Source organism: Pinus tabuliformis, chromosome 9 (assembly GCF_031772625.1).
Source record: "Pinus tabuliformis cultivar Carrire ecotype Pingquan chromosome 9, CPIR1, whole genome shotgun sequence".
Lineage (NCBI taxonomy): Eukaryota > Viridiplantae > Streptophyta > Pinopsida > Pinales > Pinaceae > Pinus > Pinus tabuliformis.
This window is the reverse complement of record NC_142307.1, coordinates 429,854,950-429,880,044: the sequence shown is the minus strand read 5'-3', so window position 1 is coordinate 429,880,044 and position 25,095 is coordinate 429,854,950.

The following is a 25,095-nucleotide window of genomic DNA, read 5'->3' as shown; positions in this document are numbered from 1 at the left end:
TTTCCGAAGACAAAGATGGTTGACTTGTAAGTCTCTGCAAACGACGGGGTTTCAATTGACTTTCCTCCACGATTGCAGATTACTCGATCAACTAAAAATAAAGGGGAAAATGCTTCTGAATTAAATGAATTTTAGACGCTTTGACACAACTTGTTTTTTCAATTTTTAAGAGTCGAGAAAAAACAAAAGATGACTCTAGTTGTTGTTGGGAAAAGTATCTATTCAGAACGCCCCTATCCCACTCTAAGGTGTGACAGTGCCTTAGCAACAAACAAGGAAAAACTACTTGAGTATTCTTCTTTATGAAATGTAGACGAAGAGGAAGGATAAACTAACCTGTGTCTTGCGCTAGTTTGTTGATCCAATCACTCCTCTCTTCAATAGCTCCCAACTCCCTGCTCCCTTACCGGCCCAGCTTCAGCGAATTCCTGCAAGATCACAGAAGAGAGAAACTACACGAAGATATAGATTTACATTCATAAAAAGCTTAGGATCAGATTAAGCTAAACATGCAAATATAACAAAACATCATTGATACACAGCATGTAGGAGAAACTCAAATAGTTTTATTGATATGATAAGAAAGTCCAAGAGGAGATACAACCAAGTGAGTCCCAGCAAATGAATCCCTTCCTCACCTCCAACAAAGCATAAGTCACCCAATGCACTAATCTCAATCTCAAACCAACAGCAATTCTCTGCAAAGTACAAAATTCTAGCCTCCTGGATCTCTGGGATGAGGGATCCATATATAGATGTAAGCAAAGAGGATGAGTCAGCTTATGTTTTGACTTGTGGCTTCTCTCTGTCAGTTCTTGCTTCCACTTGGAGGCTGAGAGCCTCTTACTGATCTTTGGTCGAACTCAGTGAGGCAAGTGTCATTGAGGAAGATTCTAGAAGCTTCCATTGTCTGTACACCTCGTGGAATGACACTGCCATTTGGCATTTCTCGCTTAGCGCACCCTAGTAGTGCATTTAGGTGCATTGCAACGCACCTAGCTAGTGTACTGGGGTGCTTTGAAACGCAGACAGCTAGTGGAGCACTTGAATTGATCCTGATTTGACTGTTTCTGAGTAGTTTTTGGTGGAGAACTTCTGGGAGAAGCTGTCATTGGTTGACCTTGTTCCTTTAGGGGCAGGAACAACACTTTTAGGGACTTTGGATCCCTTGGATTATGGACTTTTCATGCTCAAAGCTGTAAGGCACAAAAATGTCTATAACAGTTGCCCGCTAAAGTATGAGGCCGTTTATCGGGTGAAATGCTTTATTAGGAGGATCTGAAGTTCTTTCAATGCTGGGAGGAGACCTGTAATAAGATACAATACAATACATTATTTTTCATACTGTTTTCATGATCTAGCTGAGGCGGGCATTCCCATGCTCAGCTTTATAAATTCATTTTTATGTACATAGGACAGACAATCGTCTGATGGTAGACTGATGACTCTGATGAAATCATCATCCTTTTGGTAGGATGATTATCTGTTCTGCAATGCTGTACATGTCAATGTCTTTATTTTTCCTGAATATATATCGCAGCCCGGATGGATGAAACTAGATCCGGGGTCTTCAATTTCGTCCGATCTTCACTCTAAGTACAAGTCGATCCATGTGAGAAATGTTTTGAAGTCGAACATGGAAAGACATCGCTTGATTACCAGTCAATGATGTAAACTGTTAACAAGCGCGAGAGGAATCACCAATAAGGATGATGACCCTCAAGGTATTGTAGTACAATTCACGTGGTGTGAATAAAGGACTTGGCGTCGAACACCACGCAAAATCTTTCGGTCGAAGGTCATTGATGTATACCTGTCGCCGGAAGTGAGAAACTTTCCATTGAGGCATGCAAGCTTCAAAGTACTGAAGGGGGTGTTCCTAGATCAACTTCTTGGATAATGAGCAGATGTCGACAAGAAGCGATCCGTCAAAGGAGGGCCTTGATGTATCCCACATCAATGACACGGAACGGAGCAAATGATTTTGATGGAGGTGAAAACGATCTGATGATATATGGTTCAGGGTGGCGGTCATGAAAGAATGAAGTATAATGTATGGTAGTGGATGGGACACGGGTGACTTCTCTGGATGACTTCTATTGAACATATCGGCGACACTTATATGATGGATTGGTAGCATTTACCCCAAAGGTGGATGGTATGGCGAGACCATGGTGATGTGACCGGTGAATGAAACAACCCAACCCGACTCAGGTATGGAGTGGAAGTGTCATGTTCAAGAGCGACTTGCTACCAATAAAGGTTCTTTGAGTTTCTTCCCAATTTTTCCCCAGTCATTGCTGACCAGTACCTCTTTATTTTTGTCAAGCTTGAGGAGGATAACATATGCTTGTTCTATAATTTTCCCTTCGGGCAAACCCATCGCTATGTTTTAACGAGCCTAGCGATAGTGAAACTCATTCTCGTCTAAAGACAAGTTTGTCGCTATTAATCTTTTTAACGAGTCTAACGACAAAGATAACTCGGTCCTTTTCATTTTTAGAGAGTCTGAAAAGGTACGTAAAGTTAACTCCAGAATTCCTTTTTCATCATCTAATCCCTTAAGTCCAAAAAAGTATAAAACAATACAGAAGGGATGAATTTTCGATAGTTTTAACGAGCCGAACAAAACAAGCGCTCAATCTTTTTGTGCAATAATCCCTCAGGTCCAAAAAGATTAAAATCTAGAGGAGGGATAGCACTTCCGGTTGCTTTAACGAGCTGGAAGGCCAAAACTCGGCAATCTTTTCATATTTTACGAGTCAGATGAAAAGAGCTTAAAGAAGACTCGTCTTTTGAGGAACGAGTGATAAAACGGGTAGCAGCTGATTCCAGGTAAGGGTTGGAATTTTCCAAGCACGGCAGTGTCACAAGGATGGCTAGTGAAATCACTCTTCGCAGCTGTTCCTCAAAATGGGTAAACAATCAAATGGAGGTGAATGATCGGCCAACGGAAAAGTGGAGGTGACGGTGCAAACACGACCAAGGCTTTAATGGCTGATAATGTTACATTCACGGTGGTTATTTACCAGAGGATAGTTCATTTTTTAACGAGCTTAAACGCGGGTTGAAACACTTGCTCGATCTTATGTTTATTTTTTAATGAGCATGAACTATGTGCTAAAACTGCTCGATTATCCAGTCGTATGATAAGAATGTCTCATATAAGATGCCATTTTTTATGGAGCTTGCGCCTTACAAAGCTATGCCCCGCATCCTTTCGTTATGCAAGTTCGGAAACGACTAATCCTACGAGTTTAAAGGGTTAGAGGTCCTAAAAATTTAAAAAAATAAATAGCCGCCCCTTGCTTGCACTCCAAAAGGTTTGCATGCCCCCAGGTATAAAGTACGATTTCAAGGTTACCCCTCAATTTGCATATAAAACATTTGTTCTACCAGGAAAGGCCTACCTCTTTCAGGCTACCCAAAGATTGTTCTATTTACAGTGTAAACAAAACACTTCTCTGGCGATGTCTACCGAGATAAACAAAGGTGAGTGACAACGAGCGCCACACACATAACTTTGACAAGAGAATCTTATTCTAGAATAACCCCTCTTCCAATCACGGACGGGGTACAGACTAGTCATATTCTCCCACAGAAACCTACCCTATACCCGAAGTTTTCCTGCCGAAGCAGACCAGGACGCATGCCCCCTGGGTTCCAGTCATATCCCTCCGAATTACTCGCGCTCATCGGGAGGACGGACCGTGGGTTGAGACATTTCTTGCGTGAAGAGACCATTTAGGGATGGTATATGACTATTTGCGATGCGTGATCCGGGAAATGAAAGCTGGTCCACGAGCTTGACCACTCTTCCTTCGTGCGGAAAACACATTACTCTAAAGAGTGAGGAGACGATGGCTCCCATGCAATAAATATAGTCTCATCCAAGGAGTAGGTTATAATCCAAGGGTCCTTGAATGACCATCACATTCATTTGAACGGTCTTTCCTTTCAATGTTATGGGCACATTGGGGAGGATCCCTAAAGGTCGACTGGTTCCTTTATCAAAGCCTGTCATATTTCTCATCTCAGGCAAAAGCGATGGCGAACCAAGAGCTTTCCAAGCAGTAGAGGAAAGGATACTCACAGAAGCCCCCTCATCTATGATGGTACCAGCCATGACCATTCTATATATTTGGATGATAATTCTGAATGGTATGCTTGCTGGTAAACGGGGTCTGCCTAGTTGATTCTAGCCCAAGGAGACAACTAGGTTGCTTGGAGGTGGGACCGAGTAGACAGCCGGGTACGGCTCTGACGAACTTCCTTCCTGCGATAAAGGAATGGGTAGGTTGCCCCCGTGTTCGTCGGAGTCTGTGTTGATGAAGAGAATTTGGATGGTGTCATCTTTATTCTCCTCAGTGACTGTATCATTCGAAGATAAAACCTCTGAAGGCAAGACCGGGTCAACTGCCGCCTCGACCTTTTGACTTTCGTCGGGTATGGATTCAGCTGGTTCATCTTCAATGACCGGCGCTTCAGCTGACCACTTGAGCGGGCCAGCTGGATTTTCAACTAACGAAGGACTCAGCAAGAGTTTTTTATATCCAGGAGGAAGTTGTAACGGTGAAACCGGACGATCATCCAAAACTCTTTTAGCTTCATCTAAGAAGGGACAACAGTGGATGGTGTGATTGCCTTCGCATAGTTTACAAGGAGATCTAGCTCTCCCTTTTTGTCCTGGGACTTCACTTTCGCTAGTTGACGGTGTGCTTTCAACATGGCTATCAGAGGTTGACGCCACCGGATTGTGCAAACGGGGAGACCAGTCCCTTAGTATCCGAGGGATGCAGGGACAATCTCTGTGAAAGTGGTCTCCCTTGCAAATGACACATGGCGATTTAGGCCTAGTCAGTGCAGTGTGTGGATTTTCGTTAGACGACACTCGTTTGCCCCCACTCACTTTTGGCTCCTTCTTCTTTTTCTCTTTCTTCTTCTTTTCCTTCTTCTCCTTAGGAACTTGACTTTTGGCTTTGCCAACCCCATCAAGCGAAGAGGAAGGAGGAGAGGAAGAATTAGAGGAAGTAGAAGGTTGGTGGGTAACTCTGGACTCGTCTAATTGCTGATTCGACTGTTCAGGAATAGTGGTGTTCTGAACGACATTGGTTGAGAAGAGCCAGACTGGCAAGCCAATTGTCAGTCCTGGAAGCGACAATGTGGCCATATGGGGCGCACCAACATCTCCCCAAGAGGAGAAGGGACTACGATTTCCACCAAGGGGAATTCCTTGGTTGGTAGGTTCCATTTTCTCAACCTAAAGATCAACGCGGGAAAAAGGGTATGAATATTCCGTTTAAAATAAATTTTAACGACGCTTGGACACAACTTGCTTTTTCAATTTTAAAGAGTCGAGAAAAAACAAAAGATGACTCTAGTCTCGTTCGATTTTTAATGAGCTTGAAGTGACAAGTGCTTAGATGGACCTTTTCCGTTAAGGAGTCTGAAAAGGAACGAAAAGGACTGCTCTGGAGATCTAGGTAGAGGGTGTGCCAAACCAATCGCAAAACCGCAGAATACTTTTTAAGGTACGGGCGGTCAATCTTCCCGAATGCTGTGTTCAGTGCATTGCGATCAGTAGGGCGGCCGACACGACTTCCTATGGATAAAGGTTTTATGCCTATAGGGGTCTCCCAATATATACTCGACGGTACGTGGGAGCACAATCCGTACTGGCACTTATCGTCTCACAGTGGAGTAATCACCCAACCAACAGTGAGGACAACAGTTACCAGGCTTTACGACGCCGGAACACGTCTCTAGCCTAGACCTCTATGTTGTGCGTTAAGTTACAAAGCGTTGTTAAGTTCATTCAATTTATTTTAGGTTGATCTTTCTTAGAAGTTTGCCTTTTTGGATCACCACGAGATGTAGATACAAATCCTAAATGCAGTCTAAAGATGATAAGCAAGCTTTTATCTCTTTTCAACAATGAAAATCCTAGCTACAAGGGGAAAAGAAAGACACAATCTTTTCTCAAAGAGCATAGAGCACACTGTAAATGCACTTTTCCTAAATCAAACCATACAAACTGTCAAAATGCAAATGCACTTGTGCATGTATTTGTTTTCACTTTCTTAATATTGATGCCTAAAAAGAAAGTTGTTGTACAAATTTGAATTCGATTTCAAGTGAAAACACAAACAAGTTTCTTTTTGAAATCAAAAAGACGATTACGACACTTTATGATTTTGAAGTAAACACTTGTTTCGACACTAGAAATTCACAAATTCAAACCAAAAGACAAAAGTAAAAGCGCAATAAACTGTCAACAGCAAACAAATTTACTCCTAAGATCAAAACGACACTTACGACAGGTCTAGATCTAAGGGCGACAGTATGACTAGTTTACTTTTGTAATGGGAAACTGAAAATGATGTAACAAATACACAAAAACAAATACAGTTTCTTTTATACAACTGAGGCGGAATTAAGGCAAAGAAAAGGGGTTTTCAGATAGGTACACACACTGATAACAGGCTGCAAAAATCAGAGATAAAACTGAACAAAATGAAGCAAAGAACCACAGCTGCACAAGGAAAAGGCTGATCAGCGCACCTGTTGCACAGAGAAACTGAATTGCAGTGCAGGTAGCCCTCTCGGGACCTACGTTGAAATGCAGAACCTCTTCACAGAGCCTGCGCTGAAGCAGAAACGAGAATTTTCTCTGGGTTCTGGGTCACGGTTTGCAGTTTAATCTATGGTTTTTGGCCGGATAAAAGCTATCAATAAGGTACAATTAGAGGGATGATTTAAAGGAGGACTAAGAGCTATCACAAAGGGCAGTTAGAGCATTTGTGGATCAGCTGTTCAGATCATAAACTGGCCCAGTGAATGGACTAGAGTAGCAGATCTCTACTTTGCACTTGTAAATGGCAAATGCAGTTCGATTCGCCACTCCTTAGTTTATGAGAAGAACAACAATAGAAACACAAATAAACTAACTAGATACGCTCCCCAGCGGAGTCGCCATTCTGTTGTTGGGAAAAGTATCTATTCAGAACGCCCCTATCCCACTCTAAGGTGTGACAGTGCCTTAGCAACAAACAAGGAAAAACTACTTGAGTATTCTTCTTTATGAAATGTAGACGAAGAGGAAGGATAAACTAACCTGTGTCTTGCGCTAGTTTTTTGATCCAATCGCTCCTCTCTTCAATAGCTCCCAGTTCCCTGCTCCCTTACCGGCCCAGCTTCACCGAATTCCTGCAAGATCACAGAAGAGAGAAACTACACGAAGATATAGATTTACATTCATAAAAAGCTTAGGATCAGATTAAGCAAAACATGCAAATATAACAAAACATCATTGATACACAGCATGTAGGAGAAACTCAAATAGTTTTATTAATATGATAAGAAAGTCCAAGAGGAGATACAACCAAGTGAGTCCCGATCCAGCATCTACCTCCTAGCAAAGGAATCCCTTCCTCACCTCCAACAAAGCATAAGTCACCCAATGCACTAATCTCAATCTCAAACCAACAACAATTCTCTGCAAAGTACAAAATTCCAGCCTCCTGGATCTCTGGGATGAGGGATCCATATATAGATGTAAGCAGAGAGGATGATTCAGCTTATGTTTTGACTTGTGGCTTCTCTCTGTCAGTTCTTGCTTCCACTTGGAGGCTGAGAGCCTCTTACTCATCTTTGGTCGAACTCAGTGAGGCAAGTGTCATTGAGGAAGATTCTGGAAGCTTCCATTGTCTGTACACCTCGCGGAATGACACTGCCATTTGGAATTTCTCACTCAGTGCACCCTGGTAGTGCATTTAGGTGCGTTGCAACGCACCTATCTAGTGTACTGGGGTGCTTTGCAACGCAGACAGCTAGTGGAGCACTGGAATTGATCCTAATTTGATTGTTTCTGAGTAGTTTTTGGTGGAGAACTTCTGGGAGAAGCTGTCATTGGTTGACCTTGTTCCTTTAGGGGCAGGAACAACACTTTTAGGGACTTTGGATCCCTTGGATTATGGACTTTTCATGCTCAAAGCTGTAAGGCACAAAAATGTCTATAACATTAGTTGCCTTCGATTTTTAATGAGCCTGAAGTGACAAGTGCTCAGATGGACCTTTTCCTTTAAGGAGTCTGAAAAGGAACGAAAGAGACTACTCTGGAAATCTAGACAGAGGGATTACCAAACCAATCGCAAAACTACAGAATACTTTTTACGGTACGGCAGTCAATCTTCCCGAATTCTATGTTTAGTGCATTGCGATCGATAGGGCGGCAGACATGGCTTCATATGGATAAAGGATATAGCCTATTGTGGTCTCCCAATATATACTCGACGGTATGTGGGAGCACAAGTCCGTACTGGCACTTGTTGTCTCAAAGAGGAGGAATCACCCAACCAACAATGAAAGCGATAGTTACCAGGCTTTACGATGCCAGAATATGTCTCTAGCCTAGACTTCTAGATGTTGTGCGTTAGGTTCCAAAGCATTTTTATGTTCATTGAATTTATTTTACAGTTGATCTTTCTTAAGAAATTTTCCTTTCAGGTTCACCACGTGATGTAGATATACAATTCCTAAAATGCAATCTAAGATGATAAACAATCGTTTAATCTTCTTTTTGCAATGAAAATCCTAGCTACTAAAGAAAGAGAGATGATATTCTTTCAACATAGAGCAGAGAGCACACACTAGATGCACTGTCCTAAATCAAACCAACAAGCAGTCTAAATGCAAATGCACATGCATGTATTTGTTTTTAGCTTTATTAATGTGTCAATGACAAGAAGAATGCTATGTACAAATCTGAATTATCTTTTCAAAGCGACAGTAATAACAAATTTCTCTTCAAAAATGAAAGGAAGATAATGACGACACTTTGCTATTTTGAATTGAAAACTGCTTTCGACACTTGAGAAACTACTAATTCAAATCAAATACAAGAGTAACCGTATAATCTACCATCAAGAACAATAGAATTATTTCCTTTGACTGAAAATGACATTTGCAACACTTTCAAATCAAAAGACGACAGTTTGATTATGCTACTTCTCTGTAAAAGAGAACTGAAAATGGCACACAATACATAAAAAAATTCACAGTTCTTTGCACAATCGAGGCAGAATGATGGAATGGAAGGGAGTTTCCACAGTGGTATACTGATCACATACAACAAAACTCCTTAATAAAGCTGAAGAGAGTGAACACAGAAACCAAAATCTGAGAGCAGAAGAGGTCTTGTCTAATCAGCGCACCTACAACACAGGGAAAGTGCGATGCAGTGCACCTACTGCACATGGGAGGTGTGATGCATCCAGATTCCCAAGAGGAGAAGGTGCGATGGTCCAGGGACGAGACTTCAACTAGGTTCCGGGTCACAGTTTGCAGCTCAATTCAGGGATTTAGGCCGAGCAAGTGATGTTCAGTAAATATAAATCATAGGGGTTGACCTAATTAGGTTACTAGAGCCACCACTAGGGCAATTAGAAGGTTCGAAAATCGATTGTTCAGTTTATAAACAAAACCCGGAGATAGACTGAAGCAGCATTGATCTACTTTGCACTTGCATAGCAAATGCAGTTCGAAGGCTAGCTGGCTTGACTTCAGGCTCCATCTGTAAGTTTATGAAACAAACAAATATAGACAAGCAAACAATCTATTCGCTCCCCAGTGGATTCTTCATTTTGTTATCGGGAAATCTAGTGTCCACTCAGAGCTGCTAGTCCCACTAAGACTGGTAGCTATCTTAGAAACAAACTAACTAAAACTACTTTCATTTTCCTTTATGAGAAGCAGATAAGAGGGGAATGAAGGACACCAACCTCAGTCTTGCGCTTGGTTCCTTGCTCGGTTCCTCTCCCTTCTGATAGATCCTTGCCGCTTCTCCTTCGTCTACCCAGCTTCAAAGAGCACCTGTGGAATCAAAGTAGCATAATACTATCAAAGAACAGGGATCTACAACCATAAACAATATAGGACCAGATATATATTGACCACACAAATGCATATATCATCAAACATACAAGAATGTGGAGGAAAACTTGAATAGCTTTATTAATATCAAGAATAGAAAAGAGGATTACAACCAATTTTTCTGACCCAGTGTCATCCTCTAGCATGAAATCCCTTCTTTCACCTCATGAAAAACTTAGATCACCAAACACTATGATATTCCACCAAGAAACCAACAACACTTCCTTACAAGATACAAAATTCTAGCCTCTGGATCTCTGGGATGAGGAATCCATATATAGATGATTGCAGGGGGGTGAGTCAGCTTTTGGGATTTTGATTAGTGTCCTCTCTCTGATAGTTCTTGATTCCACTTGGAGATTGATGATCTCTTACTCATCCCTGGGTGAATTCAGAGAGGCAAGTGTCACAGAAGTTTCTAGAGGATTCCATGACAATCCCCCTTGCAAACTGTCTCTGCCATTTGTCTACTCTCGTCCATCGCACCCTACAGAAGGGCTTTTTAGTATGCATCGCACCCTCTGCACTGGGCAGTCTGTATGGTCCAGCTTTGACCAGTTCTGAGCAGTTTTCTGTGGAGAACTTCTGGGAGATGATGTAATCAGCTGACCTTGTTCCTTTATGGTATGAAACAACACTTTTAGGGACTTAGGAGCCCTTGGTTTATGGACATGTATGATTGGGGTTGCAGTGCCCAAAAATGTCTATAACACTATGCTATGAAAATTGAATTCCAGCGGTTAAGCTGTTACTGAAGGAACCAAGCTCTAATACCAATTGTTGGAAAATACTGAGAGGGGGGGGGGGGGGGGGCTGAATCAGTATTCCTTAGAAATGATCACTTTCAAATATTTTCAGAGCATTAGTTAATCTTCAATAATTATTAACATTTATGCAGTAATAAGAGTAGACAAAAGAACCTAGGAGGCACAAAGATTTTAGGTGGAAAACCCCCTTTGGGTCAAAAACCACCGAACACTTTTATAATAAATTATTTAACCTTCAACCCCAACTGAAATGAAAGCAAAAAATTCCTAGAATTCTAGAAAAGCATTCTTCTCCAGCTCCCACTGGATGGACACTCCAACGCCCAAGATTCTTCAGTAGTCAACTGAACGGATGCCCCAACACCCAATGAGCTACAACGCACCCTAGCACTACCCTACCACCCTATAGAAGAATAAAATAAGAATGGACTCCCGTACTAGGGAAAATGGTCCACTTTGCAATGATATAGAATGATGTAGAAGAAGAAGATACACTAGACCATAACCCCAACTACGACACAACCACCTAATGATGATCCTAGACATCCCAACACTGCCTCTTCAAATATTGGAAGATAGACACTTGTACAACTTTTAAAATGATGCTTTTACAATGACTCTATACAATGATACTTTTACAATGATTGTATGCAGTGCTTCCCACTTGAAGACTTCATATGGTGAACTTCTTGTTGTTGTTTTGCACCTTGATTGTTGCTCTTGTCATGCTACCCTTTCTCACTCTTCAGAACATTAGATTATGCATTGAGTCTTCTCTTGATGAATATATAATACCTACAAAAAGTCTTCAAGGAAATACCCATGACATGATAATAGCAAAACTTACCTCATCCTGCAGAGCATATGTCAGTGCTAAACAAAAACAACAAATTAGAATACAAAGAACCTAATGCAATTAAGAAATGAACATGCATATATAGAAGATACTTACCTGTAGCTTACCTCTACTGCATCATTTTGTTGCACCTTGCTCTTTGCTGCCCTAGAAAGTCTGGTCCTTTGCACCCCTTGACAACACTTGATCTAGTTTTTCTCGCCTTCTAGGAGCACAATATTTAATCTGATGTATCTCTGTGATTTCAGATCCCCAATATGTGATCTTTGGTCCTATAGTATCCCTCTGAGTCTTCTTTCCAATTCCATAAGTCTGACCCGATTTGGACTCTTCAAGACAAAGTTATGCCCAATCTCTCACAATGACCTAATTATGGACTAGTTCAGTAGAGCGAACTTGTACAGTGTGCCACATGTCACTATTTCCTCCTTCGACTCTGAAATTGATACATAGAAAACTACAGTCCGTGCACTAGCCTCCACTATTTACCAAATTCCAATCCTCTTCTCAGAGAGAGAGTTATGACGATTTTCCCAAGGTCACTTATTTGAGATGAAATTTGGGAGCCTACAAAAATCCTAACTTCCACAGATCATATCTCCGAAAATATAGTGAAACAAGATATGAAATTTGGTCACGACGTTCATTAGGATTATGAATCAAATGGGTTTTCATTTCAGAACCTAAGACTTTGTAGAAATGAAGTTATAGCGAAAATACCACGATCACATCATTTGGAAGATATATGAGATTTATTTTTATAGAGTTGAGAGGAGCTTCTATAGAGAATGTTGAAGGGATTTTAGGAGCTTAAAAAATTATTAATTATTGACTATTCAATGACCAAAACCAATTATGAGTGCCATGCCACAACCCCATAGGGTTTTAGCCCACTAACTAGGGTTACTAACTTCAAACCTGAACATCTCTCAAACCGTGAAGAATTACTTGGTGTGCCATATATCAACGGAAACATCTCGACAAGTAGAATCCATATAGAAGATCCTTGACTCAAAATAGAGTAATTTGTCAAGTCAAAATTCCCTTGCAAGATTAGGGTAGCCCCTGGTGCTTCTTGGGTCAACATCAATGACAACCTCAGATCATCTTTAGATCAACAGTTAGGGCATGGCCCTCAAATTTCAGCAGCACAAATGAAATCTTTTGTTCTTACTCTATATGATGAACATTGAAATAAGATCCTAATTGTTGCAACCAATGATTTAGCTTTAGAGAATTGATATTGCCTTGATAGGTTTTCATATCGACCTTTTCTTACAATTAAAATAGGGATTATGAATGGTTCATGACACTCAAACTGAGTTGATCTCTTTCGGGTCCTTTCTTTGTCCCGCTCTCTATTTCATCCCATTCTCCTGATATCCCATCTAATCAAACCTTTGTGTTAGAACCCATGTCTTCTTTGAATAACCAAGTATTATTGGTAAATGTCACCATGAGGATACTTACGTTATGTTTTATATCTATAACTTGTGCTTTCAGCCATGAAAACCTCTCATCTACAAAATCACGAGGATTATTCACATATTCGTTGGCCATGACTAGGGTTTTATGACTTTTGGCTTAATCAAACTATATCCCCTACAAATCTCCATAATATACCTAAATAAACTTTCTATGATACCAATATGATCCATAAACGTCCATGAATATTCCATTATATAGCTCATCACAACATATCTGATAAATTATACTTAAAAATCCAAAATATACACTATGAGGGTTTATTTCTCTTTATATTTCTAGAACTATAAATTACTCAATTTATTGAGTATGCATGAAAATTATAATTATGCATAAAATGGATAAGAATTAAATAAAAACTCACAAATCAATATTTATAAAAGAGATAATCTAGGAAACCCTTTTGGTATAAAACCCAATTATAAGGTGAGGTTGGTTTGCTCTCTTTCCCTGAATAGAAAATTGTTGCGAGTACAAAGAATTAAGGCTTGTGACACGTGGGCTACTACAATGCACAAATACTTTCTGTATTATTTTCACATATCCCTCTCGATTACTCTGCTCATCTATGGAACAAAACTCACTCAGAAAGAATGGAACCCTTTTTCCTCCTAGTGGCTTGATTATAACACTACTCGATAGCCTACTAGTGGTTAGGTTTTACTCCTTCAAATCTTAACTAGAGTTACAATATGGAATATTAAAGAGTATTGTTTATCATTAGCACATGGCTAGCGCCTTTTCCATGAGTAATGGGGGTTGATGTGGCATCCTCTTGAATTATGCTAGTCAATTTCAATAGGTCAACTTTCGAGAGGCATAACTTTCTCATACAAGCTCTAATTGAGATGATTCTTGTGTTGTTAGAAACTCATCGGCACATGTATTATGGAATATATATCCATCGTAAGGTCTTAACCATAAAAATTGTTAAATTAAGGCCTAAAAATAGTTGTTGAATTTTTTGACCCAAATTTTCCAAACTAGGAATGCTAGTAAAAATGGTCCTATGAACTGATTCCTCCACTTTTTTCACTCCAAAAGCATCAAGATGGATGAAAAACAATATAATTGTAACCACCCCTCCCACATTTACCCACCTTAATTGGTATGTTAGGGTAAACATGAGTTTATGGATACTATGACAAAACCGAACCTCCTAAGCATAGTTAAAGAAGTGGAATCGATAAACTGGAACTTTACTGGCCTTCCTTAGGGGCTACAGGACACCCAGGAGATAAACAACTACTCCAAGTGCCCAAAACCTGAGCTATATTAATTTTTTAGTGACATGGGCCCACAACTTCATGCATGACAAGGCCTCCATATGGTTATAGGGCTCTAACCGCATGCATAAGCCTGCAAGGGTGCGGTTATAACCCAAAACTTCTAGTTCAAAGGGTGCGGTCCTGGATTCTGAGCCACCTTTTCAGGTTAGCCTCCATACCACTACCCAAAACTCAATGATACTTTCCAAAATGATAAATAAAATCATAACAAATCCATTCATACAAAACTTGATCAAGTACTTGACCTAACCAAGCCTAACCATGACAATCATTTCGTCAAACATATGGTGAACATATAATCTACAGGCCAGAATGCATATCTCAACATAGGGGTTTGAAAAATTTTTGACAGTCACCAAGAAGGTCTAATGCCCTCTCATAATAGCTGTAATAAAAAAAATTAGCTCATGCATTCATTAACCATTCATCAACTAATCAAAACATATGAAGAACCATAGCTAGAACCTGTTATGGAACTAGGCTTATAACTAGCATATAACCATGATAGAACAACCATCAAAACCACATAATAAAAAGTACAAGTACTCACATAATAAAATAGGAAAAAATCCCTTATTAACATATGCAAAATCCAATCAATTTAGGGACTTCCATGTACCACTCGACCATAGATTAAGCAGAACCAAATCTTTCTTTCATCCAATCACCCCTATGCCATATTCTAAGCATGATTGTATGATCTAAAGACATAAACAACCAGGGATTCCTAGAGAATAAACCACCTCCACCCTTATTCTCTTGTGATCTCTCCAAAACATATCAATATATCACATAATAAAACTAAAACATAAACAAACAGCGCTTCCCAAAGATTAAACCAACTCCAACCTCAAGCTACTGCAATCCTGACAAAACCGGTAAATAGATCACAATGCCCAAAACAAGCTTGGATTACTCAGAATTTATTCATAAATACCTTGAGGAATTTTCTTGTCTCGACCCTCCTGTCAAGGGATTCCAAGGGACTAAACTACCTCCACCCTCAACACTTGGGAATTTTCCTCAGACCACCTCACCTAGTTCCAAAATCTTTCAGAAATCCAAAGCTCAACCAAATAAAAGAACCCCATCACACCATGGCTATCCAAAAATGGAAAGGAAAATTTGAAACCACTGTCACACCTAGAAAAACCCATGTCAATAATAGCAAGAGAACCAAATACACAAATTCATGTACCATGCACTCACAAACCAGCTAGGAAATCACACATGCAACCTATTACCTACAATTCTTCCTGTTGAAGCTGCTTGATCCAACCTTCCTTGTTTTTGCTTTTCTTTCATTGTATTTCCTTTGCCTTCCTTTTCTTGCTTGATTTCTTCCTCTTCTTGGTGCTCTTCTCTCTATAAAAGTAGTTCCAAAACCAGTCTGACAAAAAGTTGTGAATTGATCCTCAGAAGCCTTTTTATCATTTAGGCCTCTATTTTCTTCAATTTCCTTTATTTTTCCGTAAATTTCCCTCTCATGAAAACATGTTCCCTTTCGTCTCCATTTTCTCCTATTTTCTTTTATTTTCATAAATAAAATTCTAATTAGTGCCTCTTTTCCTTTGCCAATTTCCTTATCTATAATAAAAAACAAGTGATGACCACTAAGATGTTTTTCCCAACATTCAACTTACAATACGTGTCCCATGACCTTGGTCTTATTTCACCTTTATTAACTTTATTACATGAACTTTTAACCTAGGGATGTTACAGACCCCTCCCGCTTAGGGGAACATCGTCCTCGGTGTTCTATGACACCTATAACCAGCAAGACCACTGAAAACCAAAATATACAGCCCATGGAGCTTAATAGCTCAATGCAATATTTACAATGAACAACCTACTGAAAAGCAAAACCAACATGACAATCATACTGCTTATTGGAGATTTATAACACAGCTTATTGCAATATTTACAATAAAAACCATACATAGATATGTAAATATACCAAAACTCCCTTACCTCAACTAGAAAAAAATGAAGGATACATAACCTATATTTGATTTGACATCTCACATGTAGCTTCATCAGGCCCAAAGTGTTTCCACTTTACACTTTAACTTTCTCGATTGCTTGGTTCTAGAGCATGAGTTTTTTCTGCTACAATATGCACTAAGTTTATGGCTGGTATTCTCCTTTTGGCTCCACCTGCAATACATACCAGTCAATCACATGATCAATATCCTTCACATATCTTTTAAGCAATGAAACATGGAAAACATCATGGAATTTCACTGTCGGAGGCAATGAAAGTCTATAGGCCACTGGTCTAATCCTCTGAAGGATCTCGAAAGGCCTGTAATACTGAGGTGCTAACTTGGAACATGATCCAATCCTCAAGGAGCTCCTCTTGGGCTTGATGCACAACTACACATGTTCCCCAACCTAAAACTCCTTAAATACGCGATGTTGATCTACATAACTCTTCTGTCTATCATGTACTTCCTTTATATTCTTCTTGATAACCTTCATTTCCTATTCCATCTATGCCAACAATATTTTTGGTCCTATCAGTACCCTATTCACTGGATCACTCTAGCTAATGTGAGTGTTATAACTCTTACCATAAAGTGCCTCAAGTAGACTCATCCTTAGTGACTCCTGATACCCATTATTGTAAGCAAACTCAACCAATGGAAGATACTCCTCCCACCTCCTCTGTTGGTGCATAACATACATCCTCAACATGTCCTCAAGAATCTTGTTGACCCTCTTTGTTTGTCCATCTGTCTACAAATGATAAATTGTACTAAAGGCCAACTTTATACCCAAACTTGCAAATAACACCTCCTAAAACCTAGAAGTGGACTTGGCATCTTTGACGGATACAATATTCTTAGGAATACCATATAATCTCACTATCTCCCTCATGAATACCTTTGTTGCCTCACTAGTTGAATTAGTAGAGTTCACTAGAATGAAGTGAGCTACCTTGGTCAACTTGTCAACCATGACCATAACATAATCATGCCATCTAGATGTCCTCAACAATCCTGTGATGAAATCCATGGAAATTCCCTCCCATTTCCACTTCAAAATTGCAATCGGCTATAATATATCACCTGTATGGTTACACTCTACTTTTACTTGTTGACAATCCAAATACCTAGCGACAAACTCAGCTACTTCTTTCTTTATATTCGACCAATAATAGAACTTATTCACATTTTTTTAAATCTTATGATATCATGGATGACATGAATATGAATTAACATGAAATTCCCTCAAGATAAGCTTCTTGATTTCACTATTGTACTGCACAAAGATCCTATCCCTAAATCTCACCAAACCATCTAATGTGAGATGATAATCCACATCATGTTCACCTATACCCTACTATTGTAACATCTTCTTAAGATGTTGGTACATGTCATCCTATTTTCCTACCTATAAGATCTGATGTTGTAAATTTGTCCCATATGAACTCATAGTTACAATGTGATTTACCTGCACTTTTATGCTAATAGAATATGCAGTCCTATTCTCCTTACCCTTAATGTACCTGATCTCAAAGTCAAACTCACTGAGCATGGCCAACCATCTAGCTTGCCTTACATTCAGATTAGGTTGGTTAAAAAGGTATCTCAGCCCACTATGATCACTCATCAACACAAACCTCTTACCAAAAACATAGTGCCTCCACATCTTCAATGTATGAATGATCACTTCCAACTCAATATCATGAGTCACATAATTCTACTTATGCTCATTCACTTCCCTTGACTCGTAACATACCACATGTTCCTCCACCAAGTCCTCTCTTGTAAGAATTTGTACACACCACAAACTCTTTATGTGGATCTGCAATCTTTAGAACTAGAGTGTTTGTAAGAAACTACTTCAACTGCTTAAAACTAGTTTCACATTCCTCTATCCATTCAAATTTCTTTCCTTTCCTCTATAATGACGTAATAGGATAGTAAATCCATGAGAATTTCATGATGAATATCCTGTAATAACTTGCTAACCACATGAATGATCTAACCTAATCCACATTTCTAAGAGATTCCTATTCAATGATAGCCTTGATCTTTTCTGGGTCCACTATTATGCCTTCCTTGGAAACAACATGTCCCAAGTAATGTACCTCTATCTGAAAGAAAATGCACTTTCTAAGCTTGGCATACAAATGATGCTCCCTTATCAACCTCAACATTGTTGCTAGGTGTTTTGTATGCTCTTCCTCATTCTTAGAATATATCAATATATCATCAATGAATATTATCAGAAATTTGCCTAGATAAGGACACAACACACTATTCATCAAACACATGAAAGTAGTTGGAGCATTAGTCAAACCAAAAGCAATCACAACAAACTCACAGTGCCCATACCTAGCCCGGAAATCAATCTTGTAGATGTCATATTCTTTGATGTGTACCTGATGATATTTTCATCTCAGATAAATCTTTGAGAACATTATTGCTCCCTTCAACTAATCAAGTAAATCATCGATCCTCAGTAATGGGTACATGTTCTTGATCGTCAACTTGTTCAACTGCATGTAATCAATACACAACCTAAGAGTACAATCCTTCTTCTTTACAAACAACATTAGTGAAAGACAAGGCAATACACTTGGCCTAATGTATCTCTTGTCAAGCATTTTCTTCAATTGCAACTTCAGTTCCACTAATTTTGGAGTGCTCATCATGTAAGGTACCTTTGATGCTGGTGCTTCTCCTGGTACCAACTCAATAGAGAAATTCACTTCCCTATGAGGAGGAAACTCTGAAATGTCTACTGAAAAACATCCTAAAATTTCTACAAAACCATATACCTCTTCAAGACTTCCACATCCTCAACATCCTTACCTTTTTCACTAGAAACATTTACTACAAATAATACACACCCTTTCCTACAACTACGCTTTGCCTACATAGTTGTAACCATTCTCACTGATGTAGGATTCTTCTTACCTTATAATATTCTCTTCTCTCCATCATCATCCAAGCACTCGATAGCCTTCTCATAACAATCCACCTTAGTCCTCTGAAGGTACAACCAATCCATACCCAAAAGCATATTATATGATCCCAAACCACACTTGTGCACCAAGTTAGGATTAAAATAACTATAATTAGATCGAGGGTCAACCAAAATAGAAACAACTTGATCAAAAAGCTTACCTTCCATCTCAATAATCGATGCCTGGTGATCCAACTACTTGTTATCAAATGTTGCATAGATCTAAGGAATGCTCTACCCAACATCCTCAACTGTCTACGCCTCTTAAGCATTGTAGATATAAGGCCTATCACCCTAATACAATGTTAAATCCTTCTTGTAGTGATCCTTACCACATATCCAACACTGTAAAGGACCACTACCTATGTTCTGTTGCTCTCTAGGTTGTGACGCATGTCCCTTCTCAACTGCATTAAACTTCTTGTAAGGAGAAACATTTTCCTTCTCATTTGCATATTGAGGTCTTTCCCACTTCGTTGGCCATTTTCCTTTAGTCTTATCATTCCCTTTATAACCTTACTTAGACTTAGTCTTACAATTCGATTTCTCATAACAATGCTTCAACTTTCAAATGACTTCCTCCAGTGACCGAGGCTCATCATACTCAATCCGATCTTTAAATGCTAATAGCATTCCACTAATAAATATCTGAACTTTTGTATTCTCATCCTTAAGATACAACACATACCTCAACAACTCCAAGAATTTAGTCATGTACTCCTCATATGTCATAGATCCCATCTTCGGCTCATAGAACTCCTTAGCCTTACTGTCATAGTACCTTTTGACAATACTTCTTCCTGAAGAGTCTCTAGAATATATGCCAACTCAACTCCTTTGTCCTAATGTCTCTAACACACTTCACACATTCCCACCAGATGTTTGCATTCCCTTTGAGACTGAAAATAGTTATCCATGCCTTCATGTTCTCTGTATAGTCATGTAACTCAAAGAATTTCTTCATTCCAAGAAACCATACCTTTGTATCTTCCAATTTCTTTAGCTCTCCATAGAATGTAGGTGTCTTGGCTTTCTTGAACTCATCTAGAAAATATCCCCTCTCACTCCCCCTGTAAGGATGATAATGATTATGACCATGATACTTGTATGAATGAGAACTAGAATAGAACCCATAGCCACTGCCTCTTTTGTCAAGTGTCTCTAAGAACTTACCATCTCTGACTGTGTCATCCATATCTGACATGTGCCCATTATGAGACATGTTACCATATGCCCCATTAGTCTTGTGCTCCTATCCATAACTAGTATGTGGTTTTCCCTATCTATGCAAATATGACAAACTCTGAAGGATAACTACATTGACCTCTACTTGTTACTCATGTGCCCTAGTAAGTATTTCCTTTGATTTAATGATTATGTCATTATCTACTTTACAATTTCTGGTTTCTGCCTTTAACCTTCTCAAGGTATCTGTTATGTCTGGAGAGCACCCATCTTTGTGTTACTCATCTAATAAGCATAATCCACATACCTCAATGAAGTTCAAGGGAGGTTATCTCATCTGTAAAATCAATCTAGATTAGTACAATACAAGTATATACATAATCATATCAATATATCAACATCATGCATGATAATAAGAAAACACATACAATGACCTCATGCACAACAATGATAACCATGACAATGCATGCATAACAACCACATAGACAAATGACATGAATGAATGACAAACACATTTTTCCCATCTAGTCCAAGTGTTGAACTTGGGAGCTCTGATGCCAATCTGCAACCACCCCTCCCACATTTACCCACCTTAACTAGACTACCAGGGTGAACATGAGTTGAGGGTTATTATGACATGACCCAAGATCCTAGGCACAGTTAAGTAATTAGAGTCAACAAACTTGAACTTTATTGACCTTCCTCAAGGGCTACAGGACACCCAGGAGCTAAACAACCACTCCAAGTTCCCAAACCTTGAGATGGATTTCTTTGGTAGTGACTTGGGCCCACAACCGCATGCATGACAAGGCCTCCATGCGGTTATAGGTCTCCCACCACATGCATAATCCTGCAAGGGTGCAGTTATAGCCCAAAACTTCTAGCTCAAAGGGTATGGTCCTAAATTCTGAGCCACCATTTCAAGATAGCCTCTAGACCACTACCCATAACTCAATGATACTTTCTAGAATGATAAATAACATCAAGAAAAATCCATTCATACAAAACTTGATCAAGGACTTGACCTAACCAGGCCTAACCATGACAATCATTTTGTCAAACATATGGTGAACATGTAATCTACATGTCATGAATGCATATCTAAACATAGGGGTCTAAAACTTATCTGAGAATCACCAAGAAGGTCTAATTCCCTCTCATAATAGTTGCAATAACATTTTTTAGCTCATGCATTCATTAACCATTCATCAACTAATCAAAACATATCAAGAGCCATAGCTAGAACCTGTTATGGAACCATGCTTATAACTATCATATAACCAAAATAATAACCATGATAGAACAACCATCAAAGCCACATAATAAAAAATACAAGTACTTATAGAATACAATACGAAAATATCTCTTATTAACATATGCAAAATCCAACCAAGTCAGGGACTTTCACGTACCACCAAACCATAGATTGAGCTGAACCAAATATTTCTTTCAGTCAACTGCCATATTCCAAGCATGATTGTGGGATCTAAATATATAAACAACCAGGGCTTCCCGAATATTAAATCACCTCCATCATCATGCTCTCACAATCTCACCAAAAGAGTCAATAGATCACATAAGCAAACCAAAACATAAACAATTGGGCCTTCCTGAAGATTAAACCACATGCACCCTCAGGCTACTGTAATCCCACCAAAACAAGCTAAGAGATCCCAATGACCAAAACAAGCATGGATGCCTCATAATTTCTTCACCAATACCTTGAGGAATTTTCTTGTCTCCACCCACCTGTCAAGGGCTTCCTGAAGATTAAACCACATCCACCCCCAACCCTTGGGAATTTTCCTAAGACCACCTTTCCTGGTTCCAAAATATTTTGACAATCCAAAGCTCAACCAAATAAAAGAACCCCATCACACCATATTTATCTGCAAATGGAAAGGAAAGGTGGAAACCACAGTCACACCCAAAAAAACCCATGCCAATGATAGCAAGAGAACCAAATACACAAATGCATGTACCATGCATTCACAAACCAACTAGGAAATCACACATGCAACCTATTACCTACAATTCTTCTTGTTGAAGCTACTTTATCCAACCTTCCTTATTTTTCCTTTCCTTTCAATGTCCTTCATTTTCCTTCCTTTCCTTGCCTTCTTTCTTCTTCCTCTTGGTTCTCTTCTCTATATAAAAGTAATTCCAAAGCGAAACTGATAAAAAGTTGTGAAATGATCCTCAGAATCCTTTTTATCATTGAGGCCTCTATTTTCTTCAATTTCCTCTATTTTCCTTCAAATTCCCTCTCATGAAAACCTATGACCTTTCATAAATAAAATTCCAATTACTGCCTCTTTTCCAATACCAATGCCTTTATCAATTTCCTTAGCCATAATAAACAAGTGATGCCCACTAGGATGTTTTTCCCAACATTCAACTTGGAATAAATGTACCATGACCTTGGTCTTATTTCTCAATTATTAACTTTATTACATTAAATTTTAACCCTGGGGTTGTTACAATAATGATCCAATTTTGATCACCCAAGATTGGTCGGGACCATTATTTTATTTTTTCAATATATCTGTCTATCTATATATATATATATATATATATATATGTATATATATATATATATATATATATATATATATATAATGATCTCTCATTTTATAAAAATGGACACTCGGAACTCAAGTTAAGACCTTCGGAATTTCATGACTCAAATGTCGTTGATCTATGCAAAATGACTCAGCAACCATTGATCTAATCCACATAAATATTTGTTTTTGATTTATAATTCTACCCTATTCATCCCACATGTATTATGGGATAATATCAACACCCAGTTACAAAGAAATGGGCCCCTTATATTTCTTGTGTGTAAAGTAGAAAGGGTCACGAGACCTTAAGTAGCTCACACATGATGTATTTTTTGGTTTCCATCCAATTTCCCAATCCTCTATGTCTAATTGCTTCCTTCTAAGTGTCACTCCATGATATGTCTAATTGGATACCATTTTTCATAAGGAGATATGCCAAAGGTACTTAGGATAGAAGTGATATAAGAAATATTAATAGTTTAAAAGTGAGGTGCGACAAATTGGACGATAAGATGAGTGTGAAAAGTAAAAGTAAATGAGGATAAGATTGACTAAGTAATCAAAGGTGTGTAGAGAAAAGGAATGATGGTAAAATAACTAAGTAATTGTTGATGGTAATGGAACCCGCCAACATACAGGGGATCTCCCCAATATGAGGTCCCAATTAGACCTCACACCATTTGGTGTAGGAGTCCCATCTAGAAATATGTCCTGGATGCCATTAACTTAGAGATTTTCCTTGGCTTAAGCAATTAGTATGGGAGAGTAGTGTGCATGTTCTTTTGAATATGAAAGAGAGTGTGCCTTGTGAAATGTTCGATTGTAAATGTATCAAGGTTCTTTCACTGCAATGTAGAAAATTAAGTATATAAAAGAGAATTAATAGTACTAATTTAGTAAATACACATGCACATAAAAAAGGAAGAATCGTTAGACATCAAGTGAAATATTTCACATAAATGCTACGATAATTAAAATCATCACAACACATTTCCAACAAGTTGAGCACCAAAGTCACTGAAATAGTTCAATTACTTCAGTACATATGAAATCCAACATAAATAAAAAATATTAGAATACTAGTCTCAAAACATCCACGATCCATGCATGAAAATGTGTTGCCATAATGGATTCAAGTATTAAGAAAAAAATCGAAGATACGTGAGTACAATGAACATCACTAGCTCCAATAATGGAGCATTAGAGCCACTACTTGCTCCCAAAAAGTACTATCTCTATCTCTATAACTCCTTGTGGGAGAAGCCAAGGTGAAAATAATTTTTATTGAGTAATGAGGCTCCTTTTATAGCTTGAGGCATGACCTTTCATATCCTCATGACTCTTAAGTTTCTCTTATGACTTTCAAACTTCTAATTAACTTTTGACTTCTATATAACTCTTGGACTTCTAAATGAATTTTGGAATTACTTATGACTTTTGGACTTCTTCACATGGCTCTTTTGTCCATACATGACTCTTGGACTTCTAAATGAATTTTGGAATTACTTATGAATTTTGGACTTCTTCACACGGCACTTTTGTCCATATATGACTCTTGGACTTCTAAAATAATTTTGGAATTACTTATGACTTTTGGACTTCTTCACTTGGCTCTTTTGTCCATACATGACTTTTGGAATTCCACTCCTTTTTCTTTACAATAATTACATAATTACATCACGATTTCCACATCATCATGTGGTGAGAACATGACAGGTCACTAATATTGATGACTTGGACTCATAGTGACTAATGACATGGAATTTCTTGATAGGTGGAAATGCTACCACTTGTATCTTTGATATTGCATGAAAATTCCATGTTGTTGATGTCTTCACCCTCCAAAGGGTCTTTTATCTTATAGAGTATTTTAGGTTGCTGGTGAGCACCAGTATTGCAGCAAGAATGCTGCAACTCCTGGGGCTTCCTACTTTACTTTTATCAACCTAGTAGTTCGTAACAAACTTGGAAGCGACGGTGCTGTATGCACAAGTACTAGCTCTTACTGCAGGTTGTCACTTGGTCAGCTGGCACAAGATCAC